General features: G+C 49.0%; 1 protein-coding gene and 1 long non-coding RNA gene across 2 annotated transcripts in view; one reads left to right on the top strand and one right to left on the bottom strand.

Annotated features, from left to right (window-relative positions):
- The window catches only part of LOC126543763 (Krueppel-like factor 6), a 389,300-nt gene that overhangs the window by 94,421 nt on the left and 274,115 nt on the right, over positions 1-20,764 (top strand). The gene's annotated exons all lie outside the window — the stretch shown is intronic.
- On the bottom strand, positions 13,459-16,860 carry LOC126543765 (uncharacterized). The gene is made up of 3 exons (XR_007601982.3): positions 16,396-16,860; positions 14,390-14,597; positions 13,459-13,556 (listed from the first exon to the last, which is right to left on the bottom strand). It is a non-coding gene; the product is annotated as an uncharacterized lncRNA (long non-coding RNA).

Below are 20,764 nucleotides of genomic sequence, written 5' to 3'. Positions count from 1 at the left end.
TACATGGCGTCGTCCTTTTATTCGCGCTGCGGCCGCGGATTGCCGACTTCGCGGCCGCGACACGTCCCCGAGAAATACCCCCCGCGGGCGATACCCGTTGTTGTTCGCTGTCTAACCAATAGAGTCGTGAGCTTCCGAGTTTTGTGCCCCATGCCACTGCGAGGCCACGGCTGTGCGTGGACCACTTATGTGCTTCTTGTTGCGTTGGTGCTTGTAGCTTTCGCATTTACTTTTAATGCATAGCGTTAAGGAGCTTGTGTCGCAGAAAACCCGGCGTCGGCGTCCGGCGCCACCCATACCCAGGCCCTCCATGCGACGCAAGGAACTTACTTAACTAATTAAATTTTTCAGCTAAAATACGTGGAAAAATCGTAAACTACGACTTACACACAACCTACAGACATGATAGCTCTCGGATTGTAATTTGACTATACGAGAAAACATAATTCTGTTACGCGAAAACTCAAAGAAACTCCTTCATACACTCAGACCGGCCGCGGCGTCCGCCATTTGCGCGCGCCGGCGTGATGGGTGTCTTGGGGGCCACGGAGCGGCGCGCCCGGTGCCTTGCAATATCTCCAGCTGGCGCTCGCCTCCGTCGCATCGCGCCCCACGCAAGAGGCCGCGTTAGCGTTCGCGGCCAGCGTTTCCCGATTAACATTACGGTTACATGCGCTCCAGTTGCCCAGAAGCGTGAGAAACAGTCAGGGATCTTTGAATGATATCGCGTTCCACCAAATTTTTATTGTATATTTTATATAGGAGTACTCTCTTCGGTTGAATCAGTTCGGTGCTTGTTTTCTTGGTGTTTTCTAGGCTTGATCGTTAATGTCAATGCTTCGGAGATAGTGAAATCGATATACAGATTTGGAACCATTAATTTAGTGAAGAAATGAGCCTTCAACTGCTCTTTACTAAGTGCGAGTTTATCAACAAAAACAATAAGATTAATATTGCGCCCGTGGTTGGTGCTGTTTTTGTGTAGCCAATGTGGCGGCTCAACGGCATTTCCAGCTACAAAAAATACAGACAACTGGGGCCCACCTTCACATCAGTTATATTAGGTTAAGTAAATGATTGCCGCGATTAGCCATCGTCGCGGTAATCCACGCCGGCAGCTATCGTGAGTGACAGGTACCCGATCACCGGCCAATGTCGAAACGTTCTTATATTGTAAGGAAATTTTGTGCATTCCAGGGCTGCGATTTTGTAGCGATGCGTTTTGCGATGCTGTTGCTTGTTGCGCTTTTCGTGCTTTGTTAATGGTCAGAGCGACGCTCCGGCCGCGTTATCAGTGGGATGAGCCGGCCGTTAAAGGTGACATAAGAGTGACATAAAATCGAGCGGAAGGCATCGCCACAAAATCGCGGCCCAGTCATAATGAAGGGTCATATATTCGTGCTCGAATTTTTTTTTTCGCCACATTAGCATAGATTTCAATGTGCAATAAAAGCAGGAGAATAATGTGGTTCTTACTTTCTCTTTTCCATCTCTTGCTGCGGTCTGTTTTGGGAATGCGACGGCGCGTTTCACAGTGCAACTACGTCTTTACATCTTTACCTTCGCGCGCAGCGTTCGGAGACGGAGGAAAGTTTCCACGCGAACGCTTTTCTGCTGCGCCTAGCCTGCATCTCGCTGACGCAATGCCGACACCACCGTCTCAGACGATCGTCCGCAGTCTGCGATTTGTTAAGCGGTAATCGATATAAAGGGGCTTAGCGCGGACCGAGATATTTCTCCTTTAACTGAGTGGCCGAAACGAATCGGCCGTATACCCTCGCCCGTTGCAATGAACGCATTCGCGTCTGGGCTGCACTTGCTGTTGTCGTGCGTGCATCCTTTTTTATCCCGCGAGCACGCCCTCTTGCGGCTTCTTTCCTTCGCAGCTCCTGTGGTGTTGTCGGCTGGCCGGCAAGGTTGTGCGGAGCAGCAAGCAGCCACAGTGCGACCCAAATGCGCGATGAAGTCTGATGAGAAGTCCTCTTTGTACCGCCCCAGAGGCCCTTCTTTATTTGTTAGTTGATTTATTCCCCCTCCCCGTTTCTTGGCGGAACATTTATCCTGCATACTCTCCTGTTTACGTGGTCTGAATATTGCTGCTGGGCCGCGCGCGCATTTCGTGCGGGAGGTTTGGCTCATCGCTTTGCTACGCAGCCACAATCTTATGGCGTCGCCGCTCTCGCTCTTCGACGATCAAAATTGTAGAGGTAATATTTATGCGCTATTTACCTTTTCATAACGTTTCCTCCACACATGTGCCACGTTTGTAGCCGATATATGTTTTCGGGTGACGGGACCTCAGACACTGCTTCTTCTATTTCGACATTATTCGTGGCGTGACGTGCAGTGACCGGCTCTATACTGCGCGTGACCTGTGTGTGTCCTGCTTAATTCTTTGAAAGTTGTCATCTTGCTCATTCTTTCCTCCTTCCTCCCCGTCTTCCTATCTTCCATTTCTTTGTTTCTGTATCCTCCTTATTGAAGAGTATAGGCAAGTGTTGTGCCCCTTCCGGTGGCAGTTGCCAGCCTGCTCCTCGCTTTCCCTTTCCGGTCTATAGTGTATATACGTTTTCGAAACAAATAATAGTAGCACAGTACGACCCTTATAAACTAACAATATGACGGGTCTATGGGCAACCCGGTGTCGCGTCGTTCTGCGACTGAACGCGGCACTACACATGTTTGCGCCTCTCTTCGGCTCGTAAGCACCGCGGCTGTGTATACGGTGGCCCATCCCTCGAGCTGTGCGAAGCGGTCATCGCGGCACTCGATTCCTCCTCCTCTTGACTGCACGACTCGACATGTCCGTGAAGTGCCCCTCGGAGGCGCCGTATATGGCGACGTTGCCGGCTGCACTGTGGGCCGTATTGATCAAACAGGCACAGCAGGGGGCGACGGAGCTCATTACACAGTTACTGCAGCCGGGACCGTTCTTGCCTCAAATTGGATCGCGGTAATCGCTCCCTTTCCGCGTTACGACTGACCCCGAGGATTTTATTGGGTCCAGTGGCTGATCGGCGGCGCGTGTGTAGTACGTATGCCGCATTGGTTGGAGCGAGGTTGAGGTGGGGGGGGGGGGGGGGGGGGGGGGGCATGCCGTCATCTGCCGGCAGCGTTCCTTCGCTTCGTTTATTGGCTTCAAAGCCCGATTTTATCCCTTTCTGACTAAGTAGATTAGAGGTGGACAACGAAATGGGCGCTTTGCCTGGCCGCCCCTTGGTAAATTGTTTACGCAACTTTGTGAGCTTTCGCGCAGCCGCTCCCAGTCGCTTTTTATCCGACGCGACTTCTTTGTGCGTCTCAGTGATCAGCTCTGATAAAGAAAAAGAAGAAAATGTAATAATGTCGCAGGGAAAGCGGAGAGCGTTCGAGCTACTGGACCTCCTCCAGCACTGCAACTACACACTGGTCTCTTTGTTATACTTCGGGCGCTTTCTCGTCTTCGTCGGCGTCGTCACTCGCGTAAATACGCCATCGTTTCCTTCTTGGGCCAATTAAAGCTAATCCTGTCTTTGTCAGAAATCCTAGGCCTGGAGCAAGAAGGGCGTAAAAGAAAGGAACCGATATTGGCGCCTGACTGCGGAGATAATCGAAAAGTGCGAGGTGTCGCTTCGATTGCATTATTATGTCTCTCACGCGTGAACGAAGGGCTTTGTTACCGTTTCTTTGCGCACACTCTGCTTCGATTTATATTTTACCTTTACTCAGGCGTATCGTTCTTATTTTAAAATTTTCGTAGACGCGCTCTTTAGAAACAGGCCGCCTGCTTTCAGGGCACAGCCTCGTCTTCGATTTATCGATCATCGCATACTGTAATTTGATTTCCGTCGCTGTTAGTAAAGTAAAATTAACAATTTTTATAGCAAATCAATCAATCAATCAATCAATCAATCAATCAATCAATCAATCAATCAATCAATCAATCAATCAACGAGTCGAATTACCTAACTGTGTGAGCTTTCTTTGCCTTTTTTAACGCCGTCAACTTGTTCTCAAATTCTCTGCACATCCAGCGTCGCGGTCATTTGTGGACGGTGTTGTTTGTCTTAAGCTTGGCTTTTGTTGCCGGCACGCGTCGCGAACCTTCGGCAGTGCAAAATTTGATGACAGTGCCGGTGGTGATCGAAAATATGTATCGCAATATATATATATATATATATATATATATATATATATATATATATATATATATTCCCTGCCTCACAGACATGTACTTACTGCGTCATCCATCACCGCGAATAAGCTGCTCTGGCAGCAACGACACTGCAGCAAGAGATGTGTAGTTGTTACAATGCTGGGACGGGGAGTTCTCAAAGGCAGGAACGAGGTTCGATTTTCTCTCTAAAATATTTCCTATGCTTCCTATGCTAAAGTTGCTATGCTTCCCACAGTATTGCTCCAGCTATGATCCCAACGCGCATCGGATACGCCCCAGCCGCTGACGCAAATGATGCGTGGTTGGCGCAGTCGTTAAGAGATGCCATTAAGGCCCCGGTCATAATGTATTTGCGCTGATGTTGGCCGCCGGTGCACGACTGTATGGACGGAGCTTCATCGCAGCGATACATATATGCCGTAGTCTGTCAGGCCTATGCAGTCTATAGTCGCTTTCGTATGACGCGTTCTTCAAGAATGCGGATCGAGGGATGCGCTGCATAGTCCCGCTTCGGTCGATGGCACGCAAGGGTCCGCTGCGTCGCCTGAGAACGCGTGCAGCTCTCAAGGCACATGTGGGACTAGACTTCATTAGCAGCTGTGCACTTCGTTGATCAAATTCGCTTCCGACAAGTCAACCTGTGCGGGCTGGCGGAGGTCGACTTTCGCGTGGGAACTATAGATGAAGACATTTCTGGCACAATTTATAATTCGAATGCCCTTATGGTGCTCGTTCTCCTCTATTGTTATCTTTTACATTTTTTTCATGCGATGTCTTTTCTGTTTTTCACTTAAATTACGTTGGGGCTGGAATGCCTCTACCCTAATTGTGCGTTCGCGAATTGGAGGAATTAAGTGTTGGAAAGTAAGGGCCTCGGCCCAATGGGCACTGCGCAACTCGTACACGAAATATGTATCCCTCTACCACTCATTTGCGTTTTGCAACGATGAGGTGGAGCGCCAGAACCTACGAGCAGATTCACCGCGTTCACGATTACACTTGCTTTGCATCGAAAAGACATAACCTTACTCGGCGCACGTGTGCGCAATTGCGTGATCGCTTACGATCCTTTTGCTTCTATAGTTCCTTGTCCACGGAGAAGCGAATGTACCGCGTAGTAATCGAGGAAGCCGAAGAGGACGTATCCAGGCGCAATTCAACTTGAACAGTTTGTCTATATAGTGCGGGGACCAAATTCACGAAACCTTCCTTTATTAAGAGTTGTTTGTCACCGGCCTGCACCCTTAGCTAATTATACGTCCAACATCACGACTGACTGTAGCACCTGCTCTTAAGAACGGTTCTAAAGTAACAACTTTTTTTTTCTGATAGACCCAGATGCTGGGTGGAAAGCTTTTCGTTAGCGAAGTTTTGAATGTTCATGGGGGGGGGGGGGTTTCACATTTATCTGCCGTACCTTTTTCTGTCGACTTATCTCTCGCGGGTGTACACTCTCTCGGTCATAAGGACAACGAGGTAGTAGTGCGCACATTGGGAGCGCGCGAAGGTTTTGCCATTTGTCGTCCTCTCCCCATGCGAACATTTCTACCGAGGCTCGTTCCGGTGGTATATACGTCCCCGTCTTTCTTTCTAATTGCGCAGTCTGCCTGCTTCAGAAATGAGTGCGCCATTCTGCGTATAACGTTCCGCGCAGCGGGCTTTCCTCCTGTCTCTCAAGGGGTCCGCGCATTTGTCCGAGGTTCTTTATGTTCTTTAGGGCGCTCGCTTCTTTTTCGTGAATGGAGGCCCGCTTCCCTGGACGTCAGCTAAGCGCGGCCGGCGTATTTCAGCACGCGCGTCAGGTGCTGCCCCTTTTAGGCACTTCCTCCTCCTTCGAGCCCCGCACCCAGGCGCAGTTAAATATATATGTGTATATAGCATGAGAGGGTCCCCTGGCGTAGCCTGGGCGGGAATCGAACCGCTCGCGTTCTGTCAAAGCCGGGCGCCGTCACGAGCCGCGCAGTCGCGCTTCGGAAGTGCGGTTCATTAGCGCGCTCGGCCACCTGCCGCTGCGCGCCCCCTCCGCCGCGATCGCTCCTCTCGGAGAATGCCGCAGGTTGCGAGGCGCGCGGCAGCACCATACTCTCGAATTCCTCCCTTCTGTACCTCGTCGTTGCCCTTTATTTATCTTTATTCGTGTTTTTTTTTGTTGTACCTCGGAATGTGCGAGTAATCACTTTTCTTGCCTATTTGATACAGCCGTTTATTGCTGAGGGCTTTATGTAACAGTCGTATGGCCGCGGTCTCTCGAAGTGTGCTTTTGTCTCTTCTTTTTGTTTGTTTAAGGTTCCTATTTCGCTTAATTGCGTGTCTCAATCATCCTTCATTTTTATATATGTTAATGAAGATGCGGCATTTACCGCGAACATCTGTTCTTTTTTTATTGTTACTTGTGGGCATATTTACTGCCTTAGAATTCGGTGCAACGCGACAGGGGACCTGTCGCAGTTCAGGGAACTGCGCCAGTCTAGGGACCCCCAGCCTTTGCGGCTGGGATAAAATTGCTATGGGCGCTATCGGCACTCCTATGTTAAAAACGAAAGCAATGCGCCTATGCAGCGCGACATTTTTTTTTTCTTTTTTGCATTTCTGATTTAAAGGCACAGCGGTGATCCGATACCTCCCCTTCGCACATAGTGCAAATTGTGAGCATAAAGGAAGAGCATTGCCGTAGCTTCGACTGATCGCCGTTGATGTATTTTCGATTTCCACCTTGTATTTGCATACTCGTCTGAACCGAAAATGATAAGAGTGTCATGTTACTGTGGGCTCGCTGTTATTGAAGTGCATCATTCGATTCACCGAGGCGGCAATTCATTTGAAGCTGTGCACGTGGTGGCATTTTCTCACTGCGCACGAATATTTGCGTCTGAATATCATTTGTGTGCGAGGCACATGTGATTCTAAATGCACTGGATTGTTATCATGAAATGCAGCGGTCCTTATCACGGTGGGCTCAGCTGTTCACCTCGTGGTTGCTTGAAAGGCGCACACAGCAGCACTGGTTTCAACGTTTCGGTGATGACTCGCGATGGCCGGGCTGCACAGCTGCTATAGCTAAACAGCAGCTCTGTACGCCCGGTCTCGCCATCTTGCTCCATAAATTAAAATTACACGCAGAAACACTTCTCTCTGTTTCAAAAGGGCACTGACGTGATATTTTCGACTATTTATTAGCATTCCTTTCGTTAAATGAAGGTCCTTCACCTCTAACGCCGCCCCCCCCCCCCCCCCCCCCTAAGAAAAGAAGTTAGTGACAAGCCTCAGAGCGTTAGCCGCCGTGGTTGCTCAGTGGCTATGGTGTTAGGCTGCTGAGCACGAGGTCGCGGGATCGAATCCCGGCTACGGCGGCCGCATTTCGATGGGGGCGAAATGCGAAAACACCCGTGTATTTAGACTTATGTGTACGTTAAAGAACTCCAGGTGGTCGAAATTTCCGGAGTCCTCCACTACGGCGTGCCTCATAATCAGAAAGTGGTTTTGGCACGTAAAACCCCATAATTTAGGGAGGGAGGGAGAGAGCGAAATGGTCGAAAATATCGTTTCAGTACCCCTTTAAATAATAAGCCTTGTGACTAATTTATACCTTTACTTTTGGCAACTGATCTTATTTGTGGCGGTCGCATACACTTTATTAGGAACTGGGTACTTTTCGCTGGCAATACACATCTCTGGAATGTAAAAAAAAGAAAAAGAGAAATGGTGGTACCATGGCGGCGCTGGCGTATACTATAGTCGTACAGCAATATTTGGCCTCGCCGCATAATGGCGTCTTCTCTTCGGCGCTTGCATACTTTGGTGCCTCTGGATTGCGCTCGGGGAATGGAGGTGCGAGCATCTCTTGAAAGACGAACGTTTTCGAAACCGGGCTCCTATAGCAAAAACATGAATGTAAACTCCGCAGCGAACCAGGCGTTTTGCATGAGAACGCCCGGATTCAGGTTGACAAATACAGAATTTCGGAACTAATCCAAATTGTTCGATTCGGTATACGCTCCGCTGAAGCAGCTTTGTATGCGACGTAAAATGCAGTGACCTGCTGCTACAGGTGTACCACCGGCGTAATCCGGAAAGCGAACAAATGAAAAATAAACAAGAACGTTCGTCGTAGCAGCTGCCCTCGACGCGATGCATGCTTGGACGCCCGAGTTTTTGGGCCACTGCGCAATTAACACACGTCTGCGAAGTGATGTCGCATCGCACCCCCAAGTAGTCACGTGTTTCCGAGTCAAATGATTTTTCGTGTTCCTTCGTGTTTCAACTTATGCCGAAAGTGTGGCGCGGCCACGGAGCACCGCAGCTGCTGGTGAGGTGTAGCGCTTCCTGTCTCCGGATTGAGTCGCGCGAAGTGGCGGTGCAGCCAGCCATCCCGATTGCCCGCGGCCCTGCGCGTCGTGCACGTGGGTTTGTCACGCTGTCGTGGCGCTTTGTTGTTGTTGGGTGCCGCACAATTTGGCTCACGCCACCGGAGGACAAAAAACAGTCACCGGAAGCTGGGTTTCCGGTTTGCCCCCTGGCAAACGCTGGAGCAACGGCGCCTGTGTTGAGGGGCGCGGGCTCCGAACCCTGTCGCGGCCGTCCCTCTCTCAAAGCGCACGTTCTATCTCTGTCGCTGCGGCCGCTGCAGGCCACCTCGGGGCGCACTGCTTTTCCCGCGCGCCGAACGCCGAAGGAGCCTCGCGGTAGCGCAGCGTGTTGAGAATTGGTAGCGACCGTCGCGCGTTTCGTGCAACCGTGGTTGGGGGCCCGGCGACGAACCAAGAGGGAGCCGGCGAACGGACGAGGGGGCGCCCCGCTGGGCTGGTGTCCCGACCGGCGCCTCGACCCGCAACCTGATCCGTGCCCCGTGTTTTCGGCGGACCGCCTGCTGGGCGCGAATGGCCGGCGCTTCCGAGAAGGACGAAGGCGTCGGTGCGGCCAACGGACAACTTGTATTTTGTATTTTCTTTTCTCTTCCTTTTCTAGTCACTGCGATGTCTTTTGTAAAATAAACGTTCAGTCTTGAAGCGAACCCCGACGAGTGAGAATCGTTCCTTCGAGGCTCCTGCATGCGTGCGCGGCCGCTGTATACGCCGCCGCCAGAGAGAGTCTCACGCAGCAGCAGTTTTGTTTGTAGTCGCACTCGCGAAGTGACCTCCACAGAGCGTTGGTCGTAGCCTTTAATTATTCTACATTTCCTGGTGCCGAAACCCGGGAGTGCTACATCTGGAATAACTTCGCCTGCTGCATCATGGAGCGACTACAAAGGAAGCAAGCGGCCCTGCGACAAGCCATCGACACTACCATCGCAGCGGCCAGCACCTTACTTCAAGCGACAGAAGCATCAACCGGTGAGCTTGAAGAACATTTCGACATCCTTCTTGAACAAGCTGAAGAGCTTAAAGCAGTCAACGACGCTATAGAAAAGAAAGTGGACCTACAGGAGCTCGACACCGTAATAACAGAGTGCGCTGCCTACAGCTTGAGAATTTGCACCTTGAAAACAAGGATAAAAAGGGCACTGAGAAATGGAGCTGCGAGCGAAACGAGTTCAAGTACACCATCAGAAACAGGAAATAACTCTGACCACGTCGCACAGTCAGGTTCCGTCCAGCATGCAGTTACGACGACTCTTCAGCTACCGTCGACAACAAGACTTCCGAAGCTAGAGATCGCCAAATTCGACGGAAACCTGCGCTCATGGCACAGATTCTGGAATCAGTTCGAGTCTACCATCCACAAGAATCCAGCTCTACATCCAATTGACAAGTTTCAGTACTTGACGAGCTATCTCACCGGCAAAGCAGCAGCCGCTATCGACGGGCTACCACTCAGTGACCGAAATTATGAAATTGCAGTGAAGACATTGGTCGAAAGATTCGGAAAGGACGACGTTATCATTGAAGAACATATGTCGAGATTGCTCAACATCCGACCTGTCCATAACATCCTCGACACCGAGAGGCTGCGGACCCTTTATGATGAGGTACAGACGGGGGTTCGGAGTCTCGAGGCTTTGGGTGTGGCGTCGAGCACTTATGGAGTGCTTTTATTGACAGTGCTACGGAAGAACATCCCGAATGAGCTTTGCCTCGGTTACTTCAGACAAAAGACAACATCTGCAGTCGCGCCAGGAGATGATCTTCAAAATTTCCTCAGTTTCCTCAAGACCGAAGTAGAAAGTCGAGAGAGGGCCGAATGTGGAACCCGTCAACAGCTGAGCACCGACACTCTGAGTCGCCCGATCCGCAAGGATATTCCGGAAAAGAAGGCGTCCGCATCGGTTTTAACTGCCGTCGTGAAAGCTGAAACACTGTGCAAATTTTGCGAAGCGAGCAGCCACTTAACCGCCGACTGTGATGTTGATTTTACTGCGGATCAGAAGAGGCGAATTGTGCAGCGGGAAAGACTCTGCTTTAAGTGCGCCAAGGCAGGTCATCGAGCATACGAATGCCGCACCTCAAGATGGCTTAAATGTAAGAGATGTTCCGGCCGGCACGTTGCAGCCCTGTGTAACCTGAATCGACGACCAGCGACAGGAAAGTCGGAAGAGAAGACTATACTCACTGAGACAATCGTACAGTCTTCGCTGCAAGTCGAAGGCACCAAGAAGAGAACCCGTGTCCTTCTGCAGACGGCTCAAGCGTGGGTTCAGGGTAGGGAGAAGCAAGCGATGGTCAGGCTGATAATTGACGGCGGAAGTCAGCGTACCTTTGTCAAGAAAGAGGTTTCACAGAAGATGGGACTGCGTGTGATGGGAGAGGAGACCCTGAAAATAATTACATTTGGAAACGACAAGCCGTCTTCAGAAATGAAGTGTCGCCGAGTGGAGTTATGGCTGTGCAGTCGACACAACGAAAGAAAGATCCGCGTTGAAGCGCTCGAGATCCCGCAAATCTGCTGCGACATTGTGCCAGCACCTGAAGCTTCCACCGTCAACTACCTCGAAGAGCAAGGCCTCGAACTCGCCGACAGTACGCAAGATGGAGCAGAGATAGGGCTGCTGCTGGGATCCGATTTCTACTGGGAGGTCACAACCAGTAGTGTCAGGCGCCTGGACAGCGGTCTCGTAGCCGTGGAGACCATTTTTGGCTGGACCCTGCAGGGGACAACGCACACCACAGAATCAACAGCAACGTACGTGTCCACTGTGGGAGTGTTGCGCGTGGCTGTCATCGGCGAGGAAGACCAAGACGACACTGCTGCTCAACTGAAATCGTTTTGGCAGCTCGAGCACATTGGCATTGTCGACGAAGGAGAGGCGGACGTGGAAGACAACCAAGTTTTGCGGGAATTGAGGGAGAACGTCTCCAGGAACAACTGCCGATATCAAGTTTCCCTTCCCTGGAAAGAGAATGCTGGCGATTTGGCAGACAACAAAGCCACGGCTTTCAGTAAGCTCAGGTCGTTGACGACAAAATTTGTGAGCAACAAAGTACAGGAGATACAAGCACTAACTGATCCCGCTGTTTGGAAGCATTGCCCGGGGAGAGAAAATCCAGCAGGTCTATTGACACGGGGCATGCTGCCCTCCGCTTTGGTTGTCAGGGAGAGCTGGTGGACGGGACCGAAGTGGCTAAAAGGTGTTCAAACGTACGACGCGATGCCTTCACACGCCCCTGAAGCTGAATGTTGCACCGAAGAGCTCCGGAAAGTTCACGTGCTGAACACCGTGACGCTGGTAGACAAAATGCCTCTCATGGATCTTGCGCACAAGAGCTCAATGACACGGGTACTCCGCGTCACCGCATGGGTTATGCGCTTTCTTCATAACGCACGGAACGCGTCAGAGAAGCGAAGGGGAAGCCTGTCGGCGGAAGAGTTAGTACAGGCCGAGAGGTACTGGCTGAAAGTATCACAAAGAGAAACCTTTGGGAAGGACATCCATTCTCTAATCTCTACCGGGACACTTAATCGTAAGTCCGCCATCGCGGGTCTGACTCCATTCATTGACAGCGACGGCCTATTGAGAGTTGGAGGCAGGCTACAGAATAGCGCGCATAAAGAAGAGACGCGGCACCCAGTTATTTTGTCCGCTGTGCATCCGTTTACACGCTTATTGGTGGCCTGGGAGCATAGGCGGCTTTTACACGCTGGAGTAAGGGACACTCTGACTCAACTTCGCGAAAGATATTGGATCCTGCGAGCAAGACAGGCCGTGAAGAAAATCATTCGTCGTTGTGTTCCGTGTCAAAGACAAAGCAGCCGCCCCGCGGATGAGCCGTTTGCACCGCTCCCATACGACCGTATCCGCGAATCAGAGCCATTTGAAATTACTGGAGTGGACTTCGCAGGGCCGATATTTTATACCGAGCTTGGAAATTCTTACAAGGCCTATATAGCCCTGTTCACATGTGCCACCACGCGAGCTGTGCATTTGGAACTCGTCAGGGACTTGACAACACAATCTTTCCTTATGTCTTTCAAGAGGTTCGTGGCCCGGCGGGGAATGCCCAGGAAAATTTATTCAGACAACGCTCTAACGTTCAAGCGAGCGTCGAGAGACTTGGAAAAGCTATTCTACGCTATAAAGGGAGGCGAGATGCAGGCTTACGTGGGCGACAACCACATCGCCTGGAAGTTCATCGCACAAAGAGCACCGTGGTGGGGCGGTTTTTGGGAACGCATGGTGCGAACTGTTAAGAGAGGTCTGCGAAAGGTCCTCGGAAGAAGTGCCTTACATTATTACAGCTTGACCACCGTCCTCCCCTTACAAAAATTTTTAGTAACATTTTATAAACCGTCTTTAGACAAATGTTACTAGAACCTATCGACATTCTATAAACCGTCTTTAGACACCGTAACAACTTCCTGGTCACCTCCTACCGACTATTGGCCACCGATATTGAATTGAAAGTATAGATATAAAATGTCGATAGAATTCTTACCGACTGCTTATTATCTTATGTCGTTAGAAAGTGTCAACTGTGAAGCGACTATTTATTGACCAGCTTTATACATCCTAACAACTTGCTAGTAACATCTTGTCGACTATTTGCCACAGATAGTTCACAGGATGTTACTAGGAAGTTGTTAGGATGTATTAAGGTAGTTAATAAATAGTCGCTGCACAGTTTTTGGAAGTACATAAAAATTTTATTCAGAGGTAGTTACTTTTGCAACTATATATTGCAAAAATAAGCTTTGATTATCTCTGAATAAAATTTTTATTTGCTTCCTAAAAACTGTGCAGCGACTATTTCTTAACCACCTTTATATATCCTAACGACTTGGTAGTAACATCCTGTCAACTATCTGTCTGTGGCGAATAGTGATTGCCAAGTGGCTAGGCGTGGCATGCAACAGAAGAAGACAGGTTTCCATTTGTGCTTGAACACATCCATTTAATATCCCCGGGCTAGTAAGGAGGACGAGTTCTCCAGCTGCCCTGGAAGTAGGCTGAAATGTTGCGTTGTGTAGTCTAGAAAAGAGAAGAAAAAAGGCAATATATTAGTCTTGCTACAGTGACATTGCAACACACCATGCATCTGTTTCTTAAAAAGGAAGTGCACAAGAGACAAGCTTTCAACCCTGTGAGCTCTAAACATCTCCACCTGTTTTGTGCAAAGTCCTAAAAATCATGAAATGACTGAATTAGTGCATTGAAGCTGGGAGCGTGATGGATGTGCGTAACACTAACAGATGCACGACAGATAAACTATATCATACAAATTGTCATCTACAAACAAAAGCTGTAAATCAACTTCAGTTTAATGAACTTCGATATTCGTATTGTGACCAGTACATGGAAGTTTCATGTGTGAATTATCTTAGGAAAGGCAAGGTGCCAGTCATAACTGTGCTGCAGCTTTGCTTGGGCACAGGTACATAGAAGAGTTGACTTTTGTGTTGCACTTAAGAACCACGAAATGATACAAGCAACATGTAAGCAGTTGAACAGGCATTACGGACGTTCTACAGCAAGATTAGAAAATGCCTTTGCTGTGCAGGCAGACATTGTCAAAGTGAGCTTGTTACTAAACATGTTAGCTTTCCACAAGACAGGATATTATGTTATCAGTGCAATCATATGACCAGGGCCTCTATCACAAAAATACATATGCCAACAGTAATGACAATTTTCTAGTTATGGTGGCAAAGCTTGCATTATAATATGCTATTATAATCAGGTTAATAGCTATTTTAGCAGGAAAGAAAGGAGTATACCCTAAGATAGCACTGAAATTGCCATGAAAGGAGTTTTGTTGAAAACTGCACAAAGAATATTAAGGTGCTTCTTCGTGACACACATACCTACTATGGTGTTGACCTTCTTGGAATCCAATGGATCCTCCTGTGGAAGGCATTGGACAGCCGACCAAAGAAGGACCTCCCTTCAGTCTTCTATTGAAAAAGGAGCTTTAAGGAGGCCCTCGGCGAAGAGAAAGCCTAAGTTGTTAGCATCCAGGCACAGCCTCTTCAGCAGGCCCTTTTCAACGTATACACCGTCACCGATGTCTACCTGTGAAAGAATACAACAACCACAGATTCATTTTATACACGTTTGTTCAAGGAATGGTTAGGAAGTAGGGTACGGTTTGCAAAAACGGAAGTCGCTGCTCCTTGTTGATTCGGTTTAAAGAACAAAGCAGCCTTACGTATACCATACATGCATTGTACTGAGCTGTGTACTTTTACGTAAGACTAGAAAGTATTGGGAACTTCAATGCGAAAGAAAGACATTCATCTGCCTAGAACTAAGCAAATGTGTGCCACCCCTTGACACAGAGTGAGATCTGGTGCTGTTTTAGTGATTAGCAGACATTGAAAGTTTCAAGCCTCATCGAGTATTGGGCCAAGCTGTGCTCGATTAGTGACGCAAAAGTGCTCGAGAACTATCAAAGAAGATGCAATTGTCTTGAAATACAATTCTGACTTCCCCTTGCAGACATGCAGTTTTCAATTTACTGACTGCACTTGGGTGTAAAGATTTTGTCTGACAGAGTGAATAAACCACATACACAAGCAGCATTTTCATAGTTAGCATAGTCTTTAATAGGTACTGATACCTTCAATTTAGAAAGCCCTGTATATTGGGCCTCATCAAACTAATTTCACAAAAGGTTTGTCAAGGTAGAAGCATAGAACTTTAGTAATTAGTAGACAGGTGAAAGGAGTTAATTACTGCAATTATTACTGAAAATTTAATTTTAGACAGCTCATCCCAATGAGAAATTGATGCAAGCAATTTGTACATGCCACATAAGCATTTAGATATCAAAAATAGACATTAGAGAAAACCTTCCCTTAGATGTTCATTAGTACAAGCAGCCATGCCCTCGAGGAGACATAACTTCTTTTTCTGTAAGCAGAAAGAGGCTCGAGTATTTTATTGACACATATATGTGCCCATGCATATATGTCATCTCTGTTGTAAACCTTTTTTTCATGTACATGCAAGGTGTGTTTATAACATCTCATTGTGCACAAAATTTGCGTAATAATTTAAAGACCGCGATTTTGTAGCGACGGTATTCCTTTTCGCTATTCGTTAGTAGGCTGACCGACGCCCCGGCCCGTGCTACGTACTGCAGCTGCCGGCCGTTAGCGGTGGGCGAGAGGAGCGATATAGAATCGAGGGGTAAGTATCGCTACAAAATCGCAGTCTTTAAATTATTACGCACTGCCGTAACCTACGATTGCAAGAGCTGACATCTCGTTATTAAGATTTGGTTGGTCTGTCTTTCTTAAAGGCCGGCGTCTGATTGAAATGTCTAGATTAAAAATGCACCTCGTTATTGTAATATCGGCCTATATCCGCTCTGTAACATAGAAGACAAATACGCGAAGACACTCAAAAACATAAACAATACACACAGGTTCTCGCGACGCGGACCTCCAAACGGAACTATATACATACAAAAATCTTCATACAAGCTTCTGTCTGCTTAAGCGTCAAACATAGCAATCGTGTGTCAACGCGCGAAGCCCATGATACATCGACGTGTACATTACACATGTACTGTACTTGCGGGAATGCCTATATAGCGAATAACTTCTTGCCGGGAAACTATCGAACGAACACCAACTTTCAATGTGTTTTCATAATTGTGTGCCCATTCAGGCATAGCAATCAAGGCGGGTAGCAGAATGCAAGTACGCTGTAACATCAGAGGAAGCTTTCGTGAAATTGCTTGCTAAATGTGCACAGCAACATGGCTAACCTACGATAGGAAAGCGCTTTGCTCTAGCTAGTTACACAACGCTCATTACGTAAATCATAAGCTTCAAGAATGCGCGCAAGCGCCAAACTTGCTTACCTTTCAAGACTTGGCAAACGCTCCTCCGTCTAACAGGTACAGAGGCACCGACGTTTCTCTGGCGCAAGCACTGTAGAACTTCCGATGAACTCCAGCTCCACAAACGCACAACCTTCAACAGTCTTCCAAACACTACAATTCGAAGCCCCAGTACCAGACTTTTCACGAGAGCGCGGGCAGGCAGCTCGGCAGAACAAAGGCAGCTCGGACGGGCGCTGTACTAGGGCACTCACTGACGACACTGGTGGATCGCACGAAACACACGGCGAACTAATGGCGTTACACGAGTCCGGAGGGTTTGGGATGGTTACTGCACACGACAAGGAGCACGTTTTGTCTAGGCACTTCTAAAATATAACTCAAATACCACCTTACTGCAAGGAGCATTCACTACAACCAACGTGGTGTGTCGACCAAACAAATACTGCAGTAGCGCCACTCTGCGGTTTTTAAGAAAAATGCATCTTAAATTAAAAAAATGCGTGTTTTTTCCTAATTATATTCGATAGTCCTTTAATAGATTTGTTTGGTCCGAAAGTGTGTACTTTGTACTTTGTGATACGAAGTTTAAGGAAATGTATATGTAATAAAAACTGAGCGGATGTTGCCTTCAAGATTCGCAATTGCTTCAGGTGCATGCAGGTTGCAAAAGCACGGCCTTCGAGATCAGACTTTGTCACTCAAAGGAAGCCGTAGTGGGAGGCGGAGAGGCATTTAGGCCCCAATCGTTGGGTTTACAGTGCCTAGGTAGGCTTTCTTATTTATAAAGAATATACGGGGACTTACCGAGCCACGAGCGAGCTATACAGACACACGCGGTACAATTCGGTGTCCGATCCGACGTGCGGCGCTGCATGCTACGGCATGAGCGGCGCGTAAGCTCCGCCCACATCCAGCTCCCCAGCTTGAGTTCATGTCCACGTCGAGAAACGCAATATAAACAACTCTGCACAACACTGCTTCGCTTTACGCGAACGCTGTCGATAAAAGTATGCCCCTGTGAGTGACAGAACACTTCACGACGGCGCGTTGTCCACTGACGGCTCCGCTAAAGCCAGCGATATGGCCGGTAGGCATAGCTAGGCGGACGCTGCAGCCGACGGCGCTTGCGATCCAGCCCGAGCTCGTCGAAGAGTGCTTATTTTTGCCAAAACAATTAACACTGTACACTTAGGTCGGCCGTAATTAAATACAATTGGTTTACTCGACGCAGTCGTTGCGAAGGGCAAACGTGCAAGCGAAGCGAGCGGCCTCGCTCAGACGGTCGGTGTGCGATGTCTGCTCGCGAAATGCCCTCGCGTCGCGGCTCCCGATCTCACCAGTAGCTTAGTGCTAGTGTACAAGGCGCTGGTTTGCATAACAGGCACACGTTCGAGATAATTTTACTGAACTGGTAACTATTTCATGTCAGAAACAAACGGCAGCAGGCAAGGAAAAAGAATAACTGCGAGAAACCGGCCAGCCAGCACCGCCTCCGTGGAGGGAACGTCAGAGAACGTCACATGCCAGCCGCGCTGCCATTGGCTGCGGCCAGACGACGGTGCAGTTGTCGGACACGTCGGACGATGAAAATCTGCCCGGTTTGTCGCACGCCCGACGTCCGATCCGGCGCTTCGGCACGGCAAAACACCTCGATTCGGGCTGCAGTTTCGGCGCGTCGGACGCCGGATCGGACACCGAATCGGACCGTGTGTCTCCCGCTTTAGTTGGCGAACACGAGCCGATCAGCGCGCCGTCCGTGCAGCTCCGTCTAGTGCGATGGTGCATGGCCTACGGGCATCTTTGACACCTACTGAGCACAAATTCATGATCACCGCTCATATACACGCTTCCCATGGCACTAGCTGTCGTGTTTTCGAGAATACGTGCCCTCATCTTGAATTGGTGAGACCATATTTCCTCTTAGCATCCGGTATTGGAAGCAATTTTTTTCTATGAACATTCTACTATCATCTGTTACTAGGAAGTTGATTAAAAATTAGGAAAACAGTTACTGTGCAAAAAAAAACGTTTTTTTAAAAGCAGCCAGTCTTTGCATATTCAATTATAGTTCAGATGCTGTTATATGTTCATTTTTCACTAAATCATTTTTAACAACTTTCTAGTAACCAGCGTTACTAGAAAGTTGATTGAAAATTGTGGAAATTTACACCTGTCCATGAAACAAGACTGTATTGCACCAGCCATGTTCACTGAATAATTATAACCTTATTGAATAATATTCATGCATGTCTTGTAACTTGGGTTATGTTCTTTAAGAACATAATTATTTTTATTGACTTCCTATTGAATCGTGTTTCTAAAGAGTTAAAATAGTGTGTCTTAACTTTCTAGTAACTTTCTTTTTACATACTGAAGTTAGAAAAGAAGTAACCAACTTTCTTTTGACAAACGTTACTAAAAAGTAAAAGTCAATAGGATGTTACTAAAGTTGATAGGATGTTGATAAAAGTTCTAAAGAAAGTAAGGAAGCATTTTTGTATGGGTCACTCAGATCGAGGCGGTTGTGAACTCCCGCCCGCTCACGTTCCTTCACTCGGACGCGGGGGAGCTTCTGCCCCTAACGCCATCGCATTTCTTAATAGGGCGCCGAATGACAAGTTTGCCTAGCACTGGAGAAACGGTCCCCAGCGAATCTACGAAGGCTGCGCTCACAAAACGTTGGCAACACCGTATGATACTTGTCGATTCATTCTGGAGACGATGGAGGCAAGAATACCTATTAGAGCTTCGCTCTGCTTATGTTACCGCTCAGCGCAAAGAGAGAAGCATAAGGGAAGGGGACATTGTCCTACTCGGGGAAGAGAAGGTCCGGCGACAGATGTGGAAGCTGTGCCGGGTTGTGGAGACGTTTCCTGGAAGGGACGGCCGAGTTCGAGCATGCAAGATTTCTCTGCCGGACCGAAAGCTTCTGAGACGACCGGTCCAAGCCCTCTACCCGCTTGAACTAGGGGAGGAATGAGCCGACGCTCATTGCGGGGGAGGTTGTTGAGAATTGGTAGCGACCGTCGCGCGTTTCGTGCAACCGTGGTTGGGGGCCCGGCGACGAACCAAGAGGGAGCCGGCGAACGGACGAGGGGGCGCCCCGCTGGGCTGGTGTCCCGACCGGCGCCTCGACCCGCAACCTGATCCGTGCCCCGTGTTTTCGGCGGACCGCCTGCTGGGCGCGAATGGCCGGCGCTTCCGAGAAGGACGAAGGCGTCGGTGCGGCCAACGGACAACTTGTATTTTGTATTTTCTTTTCTCTTCCTTTTCTAGTCACTGCGATGTCTTTTGTAAAATAAACGTTCAGTCTTGAAGCGAACCCCGACGAGTGAGAATCGTTCCTTCGAGGCTCCTGCGTGCGCGGCCGCTGTATACGCCGCCGCCCGAAAGAGTCTCACGCAGCAGCAGTTTTGTTGTAGTCGCACTCGCGAAGTGACCTCCACAGAGCGTTGGTCGTAGCCTTTAATTATTCTACACAGCGGGTTAAAAGTAGCGCGCGGAGGTCGCCTTCGAGGCTGCACTGCTTTCGGGAATCCTGCGCGTCCGTAGCCGAGCTTTTTCGACCGCGCAGAGCCCTGTCACTGTCGCGCGCACTCTTTGAACGAGCCGCCTAAATAACATAGGTGCCGCTGTGTAACCGCTCATGGCGCACTTGCTTCTTGTTTTTCGCTTCAGCGCTGCGCAGGAAAGAATTTCGAATCGTTTTTGCCCTCAAATTTGCTCGATGACTGACGCTCACGCTGCATTGTTCTGGAGAACGGACGAACAGTCTTCGTATTGGTCAATGGCAAGTCCCGCGCTCGCGGTAACACAGTCTGCGCCCTTTCTTTTCGCCAACGCGCCGCTAATTCTCATGACCCACTCATACCGCCGTAGGTCAGATAGAAGTGAAATGAGTATAAGGAAGCAAGTGCTTCCAATCTCTCCACTCGGTCGTCCAGCTACGGAACACGCGATATTCGCCGCTGGACGTTTTGTTGATAATAGTGATTTCGAAGCGGCGTCCTAACATGTTAACGTACACCGTATACACTAACGGCACCTAGCTTACAGCGTACCCGATATGCAAGAATGCTTAAAATACTTTCCGCCCTAAGTGTCCCAATCATCACAACCTAAGTGTCCTATTGTATATTTAGAGAACTAGCGGTGCTAAGTTCTGGCCTAGTTTTTCCCTCGTTTCCTGGTGAGCGCTTCGCAAACCTCGAACTGTGTGAGCACGTGACGTGTTGCCGCGTGAGCGATGACGCGTCTGGAGTACTCGGAATGATGCGCCGTCTTAGGGAAGATAAAACAAGCGCGACGTCATACGCGGACTCAGTCGAGTGAGGCACGGCTATACAGTCACCGGCCAGAGGTGGTTATCATGTGACGTCCGTATAAC

The sequence above is a fragment of the Dermacentor andersoni genome, chromosome 1 (genome assembly GCF_023375885.2).
Source record: "Dermacentor andersoni chromosome 1, qqDerAnde1_hic_scaffold, whole genome shotgun sequence".
Lineage (NCBI taxonomy): Eukaryota > Metazoa > Arthropoda > Arachnida > Ixodida > Ixodidae > Dermacentor > Dermacentor andersoni.
Note: the sequence above shows the minus strand (reverse complement) of the source record. Positions and strands in the feature narration are given on the sequence as shown.